This window comes from Apodemus sylvaticus, chromosome 10 (assembly GCF_947179515.1).
Source record: "Apodemus sylvaticus chromosome 10, mApoSyl1.1, whole genome shotgun sequence".
NCBI lineage: Eukaryota > Metazoa > Chordata > Mammalia > Rodentia > Muridae > Apodemus > Apodemus sylvaticus.
The window spans coordinates 18,783,367-18,795,057 of NC_067481.1; positions in this window are offsets into that span (position 1 = coordinate 18,783,367).

An 11,691-nucleotide genomic window follows, 5' to 3' on the forward strand; every position below is an offset into this window, starting at 1 on the left:
CAGGACCTTTGAAAGGACAGCTATTGTTCTTAACCATGAAGCCATCTCTCCCTTTCTTTCTCTAAACTCTCATCTGATTAAACGAGGCACTCCCAGGATGATCTTTCCCTTGCTTCTTTGCTTAAAGTCAGCAGACTAAGCCTTGTATCTGTGAAATGTCTTCACTTTGCATGGTGTGATATGGTCACTGGGGAGGGATCATTTAACAGCCACAGATGCTGCCTTGCATGGAGAGGAATACTAAACCAGCAACATGTACCCCTGCTCTGGCAAAGACCTCCTAAAGACCTAGGTCTAAAGACCTCCTAGGTCTGTGTGAGCTGAGTGACTCACCTTTAACCTCTGGCTAGAATACAGACACACCCTTAGTACACAAACTTTAACCCCAAACAATGAAGGTAAAGTTAGTTTGTAGAAGGAAGTAAACATATTTGAAAGCGATGACTAATTGAGGGGCAGACAAAGTGACGGATCAGAGTAAGATCTGACAGAATAAGTCATACAGAATAGGTCCAACTTACACAAGAACAGCACAGAAAAGAGACAGGAAAGAGGCTACGAGACAGAGAGAGAGAGAGAGAGAGGGGGGGGGAGAGGAAGAGGGAGAGGGAGAGGGAGAGAGAAAGGTGGTGTGTGGGGTGTACATATGCAGTTTTACTGAGACAGGTTGCAGAGAGAACAAACTAGACACAGATGAAGGTAAAGCAAGCCAGAGAATGAGAAGGAGCCGGAAGATTAGAGCAGATTGCCAAAGTTAGTATGAAGCCAAGTAGAACAATTTGGTCAGAAGCCATGAGAATCTGGATTGAATCAGTCAGCTTGGAGAGGAGTTTTGAGCCATAACAGTTGAGTTGAACCAGCCAGTGAGAGTTCAGAAAGAAGACACATCTGGTGAATAAAAGTATTTCACTCGGGGGAGGTAGAACACAGTCCCAGAACACAGTCCGTAATAGGGGTCCTGAGTCTGTGACAATTGCTGTGGTTCCCAGTCTCCTGTGTACCCAGTTAGGAACTGGGGAGGGTGGGCTGTCCCCTGCATGAACTTCCCCTCAGAGCATTGACACCTTAGGCAGGAAGGGGAAGCAGAGCCTGGGTGGAACACAAGGGGCTAGGAGAGAGAAGGCCCTTTTCCGGGGATTTAGGTGTGGATTTTTTTTTTTTTTTTTTTTTTTTTGATTTTGGTTTTTTCGAGATAGCGTTTCTCTGTATAGCCCTGGCTGTCCTGAAACTCACTCTGTAGACCAGGCTGGCCTTGAACTCAGAAATCTGCCTACCTCTGCCTCCCAAGTGCTGGGATTACAGGCGTGCACCTCCACTGCTCTGCTGATTAAATGCCTTTTGCAGGAAGGATGCCCAGGAAGGAAAGCTCGTTGGTTCTGTTTGTTCTGCTTGCCTGGTCTTTGCTATCTGTTGAGTGCAGCTGCTTACACATTACACCCACAGGCTTCAGCAGAAAAAGCACAACCTTACTGTCTGGCCCTTTGCAGCAGGAGCTGGTCAGCCTCTGCTCTAGAGTAGGGATGGTTCTGTTCTGATGCCCCAGGGCTGCTTTTCCCCACATGATTGCTACGCTCTCTCTTCTGCAGCTCCAAGCCTGGATCTTATTCCTTTCCCAGCATGCCATTCTCTCCTTTCCTCTTCTCTCCATCCCCTTGAACCTTAGCACAGCTAACCTTTACACATCCCCTTGACAGTCCCACCGCTGTCTCCCTACCCAGCCACTGGCCGCTGACAACTTTTTACCACTCAGAACTAACTAGGGACGGGGACCCTTAGCGTCTTACATATGGATTCTTGTGCAATTTTGGGAACCCAATTAACATAATACAAGGATCAAACCAAATCCACGACAGTCAAGCTTAAAACCCAGGCTAAATGGTAACTCGAAGCCAGGCCATCTCCATCCTCTCTTGAGTTCCTGAATGATGGGCTGAATAAACACCATTGCCCTTGGTGGTGACCTCTAGGCTAAGATGCAGGGATGTGGAGTCAGGGCCAATGATCCCATGGGTCAACTAGCTCAGTGAGGGCACAGCAGGAACTGGAGGCTCACTGAAGCCATAGCATAGGAGGCTGGGGGCTTTCACAGACCTGTTCCCATGAGCCCAGTTGACCTGGTTTTGGGAGATCTCTATCTCCTTGGCTATTTTGCTTGAGTTCCTTTGATGAAATTTCTACCTATTGAAGACAAAAGGCTCTTTATTCTTTCTTTTCAATCTTTAGTTATTATTATTATTATTAATTATGTATATGTATGATGTATATGGAGACACACACAACACGGAGAACATGTAAGTTCTGGAATCAGGCTCAGCTCATCAGGTTTGCACAAACTGAAAAGTGGCGTCATTTCACCGGCCTGACTTTTTTTTTTTAAAGAAAGATTCTTGTTATATAGCTCAGGTTAACTGTTGAGTGAAATATTAAAGAAGTAGAACTAGCGCATTTCCCGCGCATGGCCTGGCTGGCCATGCACTGACAGGCAATGGCTGACCTGTTTTTATCTCCTGGAGATTCTAATTCTGACCTCCACAGTCTCTCCACCCAGCTCGATAGGTTCCCACTAGCAGGTCATTACCATGCCAACCCCGGGCTTCAAATCCCCCACGACCTTTGTGGTGCACCTCTGGCAAACCCACGCTTGGCTGCTGTACCTTTCTCTCTTGAACCCAGACAAGCTGCCACGTGAAGGAAAACGCAACACAAACTTAGTTCAGAAACAATGGTAACTCAATCTCTGGGAGCAACAACTAAAACCTAGTCTTGTAAGCCTTATTAAAATCTGATCCCTCTGGTGGCAGATCCTGTGGATCCACCATGATACTAGGAAACTCTAGTAGGTGCATCTTACCCATCTGCTGTCCCAGTTCCAAAAGGACTAACTCTCTCCTGTTTCCTCTCTTTCTCCCTCCAACCCAGAAGTCCTGCCTACTTGCCCAGTGATTGGCTTCTTTATTCATAAGGGGATTGGTTCACAAGAACAGCACCAGGCCCATTCACAACAGTTAACCTTAAATTGGATACTCTGCTAACTTTACCTTCCAAATGCTATGATTACTGATTTTGCCTCCATGGCCAGCCTCCAAAGGCTCAGAATGCATGTGTACAGCCATATATGGTGGCACACACCTGCTAACTTTAGCTCCTAGGGAAACTGAGTTCGGAAGGATGATTTGAACCCAGATGTTGGAGGCCAGCTTTGGAGCAGTCTTGCATGTTTAAGAAAAAAGGTGTGTGTGGGGGGGTGGGGAGAGATTGCGGTGTTGGGGATGGAGATGTGGCTCAGTTGATAGAATGCTTGCATGTACAAAGTCCTGATTTCAAGAATAGCCAAGCGAGGCGGTGCACACCTGTAATCCCAGAACCCTGGGCTGTAAAGGCAGGAACAGGGGGAGCAAAAGTTCAAAGTCGTCTTTGGTTGGCTACATAGAAAATTTGAGGCTAGGCTGGGCTACTGGACCCTAGAGAGAAAAGAAGTGCAAAGAAAGGAGTGGGGGAGATGAATGGGGAGAGAAGGAGAGCAGAGAGAGGAGAGAGATCTGTGACCCCATCCTTCTACTTTGGTGACACTCAGGGATCCAATCCCAAGTTACTCTCCAGGACCTTGGACAGCACCCGGCACCGGCCAACTGAGAAATGTGGACCACAGTTCAGAGAAGATTCCACTAAGCTCTGGGTCGGTGGTCCAGCAGTGTGTGTGTGTGTGTGTGTGTGTGTGTGTGTGTGTGTGTGGAGGGTGAACGTCTGTGGTCCAGCAGAGAGAGAGAGAGAGAGTGTGTGTGTGTGTGTGTGTGTGCACCCGGAAGGTAGATTTGGCCAGGGCAAGAGACCAATCCTGGAGGCCTTCAAGTCCAGGCTGAGGGGTGAGGATTTGAGCAGGCATCGAAGAGGTGTGACAGACATTAGCTGTATTATTTAACGGGGATTCTAATGGCAGAGAAAATGGGATGCACTGAGAAACAGGCTTCACTTTGTCGTTTTGAGACAGGTTCTCACTATGTAGTCCTGACTGGCCTGGAGCTTGCTTTGTAGATCAGGCTGGCCTTGAACTCACAGAGATCTGCTTGCCTCTGTCTTCCAAATGCTGGGGTTAAGGGTGTGTGTTAGCAAGCTCAGCTGGGCTTTACATTTTAAAAAATTGAACACATAATTGCATGTGCTTATGCAGTCTGTATGACTCTGATGTCTAGATGCATGCATATGATATGCACATGATCAATTTGGAGTGATTAGCAGTGTATTTATCACTTTAGACAGTTATCATTTCACTGTGATGAGGATATATATATATATATATATATATATATATATATATATATATGGATTTGGTTTTTTCGAGACAGGGTTTCTCTGTGTAGCCCTGACTGTCCTGGAACCCACTCTGTAGAACAGGCTGGCCTGGAACTCAGAAATCCGCCTGCCTCTGCCTCCCAGAGTGCTGGGATTACAGGCGTGAGCCACCACCGCCTGGCTGTGATGAGGACATTTAAAGATTCTTCTTGCTAGTTGGAAATTTGCAGTCTATTAGTAACGTAATTGCCCTCGGCACCAGAGAATACCATTTGTAACTTGGTACCTATGGTCCAACCTCTCTCCAGGCCCCCCCTTCCATCTTTAACAATAGATCCCAGTGAGGTTCCCAGGGTAGGGCTCGCTGGAGACGGTAACTGACTACATACTCTAAGATATGGGATGAGGAAGGCTCTTTAACATAGCAGAATAAGGAAATAAAAGCCCAGCCTCACAGGAGCTTCACGAGATTGAGACGCCTTTCCCTGGCGCCAGGGTAGCAGAGCTCCTGCTGGGGACAGTTTCCATCTCTTCCACACTTTAGCTCATGAAAGGAGAACCATTTAAAAAGTAATTTAGTTAAAGTGCATCAGGAGCTTTACAGACTTCCGCATCCCCAGTTCTCTGGAAATAAAACCACCAGATCCATCTTATAAAAATTGTCTGGTACTGTAGTTTACAGTAACCTGATTCAAAACGGGCAAAATATTTGAACAAGCATTTCTTCGAAGAAGATTTGCAAGTGGCTACAGAGTACAGATAAGATGTTTAGAGACACCAGCCCGAGAGGGAAGAAACCACATGCTAAAGGACAGTGCCTTGCTCCAAGGTTTGCTGGGCGATCTTGGGCAGGCTGCTTTCTCTCTCTGTCCACAGCTCTGGAGAGTTGGGGAGGGCCTCTGCAAACACCATGATTTAGAAACCCTCCCCTAGTCAAGTCTTGTGGGTGGGGTCTTCGAGTCTCACATCAGGAAGCACCACAGATGAGAGACTCAGACCAGAGGTACAAAGATACAGCATGGGCTTGAAAATACTGCACGGGGTCTCTCACTTGGAATTCCAGAACTTCAGAGGCCGAAGCAGGAGGATCCCCCATTCGAGGCCAGTCTGAACTACACAGTGAGTTTGTCAAACAAAGGCAACATTGGTAGGAAGTTTGTTTAGGAACAAAATTAACTATCACAACGTACTAGTCCCATAAGTTTGGAGATACACATGGTAGGGCAGGCACTGGAGGTGCACACAGTAGGGCAGGTGTTGGTGGAAAGGCCTCCCTCTTAAGAACACCAGTTCACTGTGGTCTGTAGGTGAGACCCGCATGCAGTAGGGATCTTTAGGTGTTTGGGACCTTCTTGAAGCCATGCTGTAGTTACCTCCTCTCAGAAACAGAATGCCTTTCACTTCGTCACAAATCCGATCGTAAAGGGTCACTCCTGGACCACTGGGGACGCCAACTCTCTAAAGAGATATATTAATATCTCACCCGATGGAATTATTCTAGAGCGTGCCTGCACTTATTATATTGACCAGCAGGTGGCAGCACAGGAACACGCAAGCACCAGTGGTGAAAGATTAAAACAAAAAACAAACAAACAAACAAAAAACCGGCAATGGTCTGGTTGTTCTGTCAACCCACCCCAAGTCTCCTCCTGGTAGCAACACCTCACACCGTCCACAGACTGCCTCCCGGTAAAGCAGACACCCGGGCATGCTCGGTACTGTCTTGGGAACCTGCTAACCTGGATGGTGCGTGATACACCACTGTCTGTCATTCTCAGCTGTCCTAATCATGTACAAATGTTAGCTGTGTGTCCGTGTGCCTCCTCTTACACAAAGCACAGGTAGGTATCATCAGTCCAGCTTACAGAGGGAAAGCGGGCTCAGAGGGAAGACCCATTCGTCCAAGGCTTCATGTTAATAAAATTAGTGCTGGGCTTTATGATCAGGTCAGGGAGACTTGAGTGCAGCTATGTCCTCCCTCGCTGGGGAGGCGCCTGACGTGCCACACCTCAGCAGGCAAAAACTTCTGAGAATGCAGGGCCAGTGGTGTGTCTACCAAGGGGAATGAGGTAAGGAAGCAATGGGCCCAGAGTTTTGAGGAGTTCCGCATGTGGGGCTGTAAGGTGGGCGTACTGATTTGAGCCCCTTTCCTGCAGTGTGATGATGGGTGGGCCCTGACATTTTCTAGGCTTTTCTTTACTCCGGTGAGGAAGAGCATCCCAAAGGTCCTTGCTGGTTCTCTGCCAGGGAATATAGACTTCTAACTCCAAACCCATCAAAGGGGATGACTCCCAGGCCTGTGGCGTGCTCCCGGGGATTCATTGAGGTCCCGGGAGATGTGAGTGCAGCCTCATCATGGAAACAGGCTCTTGCTCTGGCTCAAGTTTTACAGGCTGGACTCTCCTGGAAGCAGAGGTCTGATGGGTCCAGGAGCCCACATCCGAGGAAGTGGGAACAGGCTGCAGCTGGGGAATCCATCGGATGTGACCCTGGCCTGACCCAAGCTGTTTGTGTAAAGACACCGTTAGAGGAGGCTCTGCACAGCGGTTAGGCCCTGCTGTCACAGGGGTCGTTAGTGTGCTTTCCAGGTGCCAGGCATCAGTGATTCCTGTCTGCTAGGATAGCCTCGGAACCTTCACCTGTTCGTGAGCTAGGGGTGGCCTAACGAGGAAGGACCAGTTCTGAGGGGAACAGGTTAGAGCCTATGTGTACGGGTGTGTGTGTGGTAAGGTGTGTACCAGGGGATGTGTGCTCGGTACAGGTTCGTGTGTGTGTGTGTGTGTGTGTGTGTGTGTGTGTGTGCCCGTGCGCGGCTGTGTGTCTGTGTGTCTGTCTGTCCATGCACATGTAGTGTGGTATACATGTACGTTTTTGTGTGTATCTGTACAAGCATATAGTGCAGTGGGCATGTTTGCTTGCATGCATGCATGCGTGTGCGCATGTGCAGTATCCTGGGTCTGTTTCTTCCACAGCCAGTGGAAGCACCCAGCTCTAGGCTGCTCTGCAAGGGTATGTATGGCTCAGTCTAGCTACTTAGGGCCAATCACTAGGAAGTAGACTTGCAAAGTGTATAAAAGGAGGCCTCTGGGGAGAAGACGCAGAGCCCCTCAGGAGTAGCACCCGCAACTCTGAGATTTCTGACTGCCAAGCACAGGGCTCAGCTCATCCCCAGCGGGTTTAACACTTAACACAGATGCCAGGGCAAGGTACTGTTATTTTTTTCTTTTTTTGTGGGCAAAAATATTTTACATCAACATAGTCCCAGCTAGCAAGAGGGAACATTTATCTACTCCATAAGTGATTGACAACTGATTTTTTTTTTTTTTGATTTGGTTTTTTCGAGACAGGGTTTCTCTGTGTAGCCCTGGCTGTCCTGGAACTCCCTCTGTAGACCAGGCTGGCCTCCAACTCAGAAATCCGCCTGCCTCTGCCTCCCAGAGTGCTAGGATTACTGGCGTGCGCCACCACCACCCGGCTTCTGATTTCTTTTTTTTTTTTTTTAAAGGTTTTTATTCATTATATGTAAGTATACTGTACTCATCTTCAGCACTCCAGAAGAGGGCATCAAATCTCATTACAGATGGTTGTGAGCCACCATGTAGTTGCTGGGATTTGAACTCAGGACCTTCAGAAGAGCAGTGACTGCTCTTAACTGCTGAACCACCTCTCCAGCTCTGACAACTGCTTTCTTGAGTATCTTGGTCTCATAATATTCTAAAGCAATGGCTGTCAACCTGTGGGTCACAACCCTTTTGGGGGGGGGTTCATTGGGGTTACAAATCAGATATCCTGCATATCAGGTGTGTACATTATGATTCATAATCGCAGCAAGATTACAGTTGAGAAGTAACAACAAAAATAATTGTACAGCTGGGGTTTGTCTTAGTCAGGGTTTCTACTGCTATGATAAAACAGCATGACTAAAAAGCAAGTTGGGGAGAAAAGGATTTATTCAGCTTATACTTCTACATTGCTGTTCATCACCAAGGGAAGCCAGGACAAAACAGAACTCAAACAGGGCAGGAACCGGAAGCAGGAGCTGATGCAGAGGCCATAGAGGAGTGCGGCTTACTAGCTTGTTCCTCATGCCTTTCTTATAGAACCAGACCAGGGATGACATGTCGTCGCACAATAGGCTGGGCTCTCCTATTTCTCAACTGATCACTAGTTGAGAAAATGCCTTACAGTCTCTCATGGGGGCATTTCCTCAACCAGAGCTCCTTCCTCTCTGATGACTTGTGTCAAGTTGACACAGAACAGCTGACCCCTGGTCAACTTGACACAATAACACGTTACTCTGTTTTTTTTTTTTTAATTATTTTCAGTTTTGTGTTTTGCCTGCATATGTGTCTTTGTGAGGGTGTTGGATCTTCTGGAACTGGAGTTACAGTTGTGAGCTGCCTTGTGGGTGCTGGGAATTGAACTCAGTCAACCCACCATTGCTCTTAACCACTGATCCATCTCTACAGCCCAACATATCACTTTTAAGCCACAACCTTTCTTTTCTTATTCACCCTAAGATCTCACATTAAAAATATACATAACTTTAAAAGTCCCACAGTCTTTACAAATTTAACCATATTAAAATTTCAGTGCCTTTAAAATAGCCAATTTCTTTTAAAATCCAAAATCTTCTAAAATTTAAAGTCTCTCAATTGTGGGTTCCAGTAAAATGAAAAAATAAACCAAATGTTTTTTACCTCAAGAGGGGAAAAAAAATCAGGGCACACAATCAAATCAAAGCAAAATCAAACTCCAACTGTCCAATGTCTGGGATCCTCTCACTCTCTTCTGGGCTTCTCCAAAGGGCTTGAGTCATTTCTCCAGCTCTGCCCTTCTGCAGCACGCGCATCTTGTCTTCCAGCCTCTGGCTGGCTCCACTCCACTGCTGCTGCTGTTCTTGGTGATCATCCCGCAGCAGTGGCATCTCCAAGACACTGGGGTCTTCTGCTACACCTGGGCTGCACTTTCACCAATTGTCTGTCACAGACTCTCTTCATGGTGCCGATTCTCAACTCTGCATGACCCCGTCAGTCCTGGACCTTCAGATGACACTGAAGCTGTACCTTCACCAATGGTCTCAGGCCTCTCACAGTGCCAAGCCTCAGCTGCTCTCCATGTTTTTCATGCCCTCAAAACCAGTCTTGGGTGACTCTTAGGCCACCAACTTTGACTGCTAGCATGAGGTACAACCTTGGCCAGTTCTTGAACACAGCTTCTCTGTGCTCTCTGGAAACACTTCCCAGAAGATTTCACCTCAATGATGCTGGTCTCTTCTCAGTCACTACTAATTTCTTAGCTCCAGCTAACCAGCATCAATTGTCCCAGTAATGCAAAGGTTCAACTTTAGTGGCGCTGGTCTCTTGTTAACTGTGGCTGACTCTTCACCCCAGCTCACCAGAATGACAGAATCTTAATTCAAAAAAGCAAATAGCCACAGTAGAGTCTTTAAATGTCCCTCTAAAACTTCACAGGCAAGGCCTCCATCTCCTGCACTGCTCCCAACATTCTTGTCTTCCAAGCTCCTAAAAAAACATTCCACTAAGCTCTTAACACTCAATGGCTTTTCTAGTCCAAAGTTCCAAAGTCCTTCCACAATCCCCCCCAAACCATGGTCAGGTCAGGTCAGATCTGTCACAGAAATATCCCACTCCTGGTACCAACTTCTGTCTTAGTTTCTATTGGTGTGACGAATAGAAAAGCAAGCAAGTTGTGGAGGAAAGGATTTATTCAGTTTACACTTTCACACTGACCAAAGGAAGTCAGGTCAAAACAGAACTCAAGCAGGGCAGGGACCTGGAGGCAGGAGCTGATGCAGTGGCCATGGAGGGATGTTGCTGACTGGCTTGCTCCGCATTGCTGGCTCAGTCTGCTTTCTTACAGAACCCAGGAGCACCAGGCCCGGGGATAGATAGCATGTCGCACAATGGGCTGGACTCTTCCCCACTGATCACTAACTGAGAAAATGCCTTTCAGTTGGATCTCATGGAGGCATTTCCTTAACTGAAGCTCCTTTCTCTCTGATGGCTCTAGCTTGTGTCAAGCTAACACAAAACCAACCAGTACAGGGTCATCACAACATGAAGAACTGTATTCTTCATGGGTTAATATGTTAGGAAGGTAGAGAACCAGTTTTAGATTACAGGGCATGGATAAAACCGATTGACATCTCGGGGATGCTGGCTCAAAACCTCCTTCCCAATGACTGGCTAGAAAGGCTGAATGGAGCCTGAGGCTCTGGGGACTGCCTTGTGGGTCTAGGGCCCTGGCAGGGGCATTAGTGTGTGAGGAGCTGGCTGGAAGTATGAGGCAAGGCAGGGGGTTGGGGACGACCCTGGGTTCTGTACCTTGAATTCTGGTCTGTCTTCCCACCAGCTAGCCCCGATGCAGAGAGGGACCAGGGTTCAGTTCTCAAGAGGCTCAGCCTGAGGTGGAGGCCGGAACCCTTCACTCAGGCACACTAGGTCAGAATACGGGAGTGGAGAACTTTTATTTTTCAAAGGTGCCCTGAGCTGAGTGCCTGGTGTGCTGCTGAGCTTGTGGCTCAGGCCTGTTCTCTGAATCCCTGTGGATACTGTGTTGCCCCAACAGCAACTTACTAAGCATGCTCAGATCTAAAGGAGGAGGAGGGTAGTTGTCCTGTTGTGCCATCACTGTCACACCTGTTGTGGCTGGCATCTACAGAGCACCCTGCTGCACACACTCAGAGAGGAAGCTTACTGCCTGCCTCCAACTCGGGACTGAGGGGGCTGAGGCCTGAACTCCATCCAGCCCTTCCTCTAGGGCCTGGCAGGGGTGCAGCCTGCCCCATGGGCCCAGTGACGCAGACCCACAGTGGGTTGGCTGCCTGGGCTGGGCATGAGCCAGGGCCTATGGCGGCCCCTCTGTCCAGGCCAGATGGCCGCTGGCAGCAGCGGGTGGGTCTGCCAATGTCTCAGGTCAGAGTCCTGGCTCACGTGACTCACCCCATCCTGTCCAGCTGGGTCTGAAGCCACTGTTTGCTGAGAGGTGTTTCTTCCCTGTAAGTGGGGCTTTGAAAAGCCTGTTCATTCCGACCGAACTCCAAGAAAGAGCCCTAGGCAGTGGGGTCTTCAAGGAGGGTCTCTGTCCTCTACAGGTCAATGACATCAGTGCTTAATTCCTCCCTTCCTCCCTTCCTCCCTTCCCACTCCCTCCCTCCTTCCCTCCCTTCCCCCTCTCTTTCTTCTTTCTTTCTTTCTTTCTTTCTTTCTTTCTTTCTTTCTTTCTTTCTTTCTTTCTTTCTTTCTCTCTCTCTCTCTCTTTCTTTCTTTCTTTCTTTCCTTCCTTCTTTCCCTTCCTCCCTCCCTTCTTTCCCTTCCTCCCTCCTTCCCTTCTTTCTCTTTTTCTCTTTCTTTCTTTCTTTCTTTCTTTCTTTCTTTC